The sequence below is a fragment of the Poecilia formosa genome, unplaced genomic scaffold, assembly GCF_000485575.1.
Source record: "Poecilia formosa unplaced genomic scaffold, Poecilia_formosa-5.1.2 Scaffold507, whole genome shotgun sequence".
Taxonomy (NCBI): Eukaryota; Metazoa; Chordata; class Actinopteri; order Cyprinodontiformes; family Poeciliidae; genus Poecilia; species Poecilia formosa.
In genome coordinates this window covers 184,225-185,355 of record NW_006800446.1, presented here as the reverse complement: position 1 = coordinate 185,355, position 1,131 = coordinate 184,225, and the positions used below count along the sequence as shown (strand labels likewise).

Sequence of the window (1,131 nt, the reverse complement as noted above, 5' to 3'; positions counted from 1 at the left end):
AGATAGATAGATAGATAGATAGATAGATAGATAGATAGATAGATAGATAGATAGATAGATAGATAGATAGATAGATAGATAGATAGATAATATTTACAACTAGACACATATGGAGAACCAAAACCAACATAAGAAATAAAAACATAAACATATAAATAAAAGAATAAATATATATCCGACATATATGAATAAATAAATATAAATATGAATATATGCACAGTTGGTAGAGCTGTTGCCTTGCAGCAAGAAGGTTCTGGGTTCGATTCTTTCTGCATGGAGTTTGCATGTTCTCCCTGTACATGGTGGGTTCTCTCCGGGTTCTCCAGCTTCCTCCCATAGTCCAAAACATGACTGTCAGGTTAATTGGCCTCTCTAAATTGTCCCTCGGTGTGAGTGTGTGTGTGTGTGTGTGCATGGTTGTATGTCCTGTCTGTCTCTCTGTTGCCCTGTGACAGACTGGCGACCTGTACAGGGTGACCCCGCCTCTCGCCTGGAACATTAGCTGGAGAGGCACCAGCACCTCCCGACCCCAGTAAGGGACAAGGGTGTACAGAAAATTGATGGATATATATATAAAAACTGCTTCTTTGTGTGCTTTGGAGTTTCTGTGCTGATTAATTATTTTGCGAAGCGATAAAAGCTGGGTAGCTCTTGCAAAATGGGGCTATATTTCCCTCAGCCCACTAGCTGCAATGTTGACCCCTTGAGATGCAAAGAGACCTAAATTCTGAACATCATGGAGTGCATCCCAGTTTTCCATGTCTGGCATGTAACCATTAATTTTAGCTTTTAAACTGGTTATATTGATCCTGTGTCCAGGCAGAGGGATAATCAGTAGGCCTAGCATCATGACCTATTTGTTCTGAAGATCCTGCAGCTTCCACTTCATCTCCCTAACATGGCGCCTCCTCACCCTGACTCTCATACTGCATCTTTTAGCTAGTCATAAATTGTGAAGAGATTATAAATAATCTAAGGATCTCCTGAAAACAAAGGTACCAGTTAGGAGGAGGATGGGGGGAAAAAATTCTAACAATTAGTTAGTAAAGTCAAAACAAAATTTTGTGTTTTGTTTTGTTCAGCAGGGATGACTGGAGAAACTCTTCCACGGGGCTTTTTTTTTTTTTTTTT

General features: G+C 40.0%; 1 protein-coding gene across 3 annotated transcripts in view; it reads left to right on the top strand.

Annotated features, from left to right (window-relative positions):
- The window catches only part of LOC107834031 (uncharacterized), a 6,425-nt gene that overhangs the window by 3,149 nt on the left and 2,145 nt on the right, over positions 1 to 1,131 (top strand). The gene's annotated exons all lie outside the window — the stretch shown is intronic.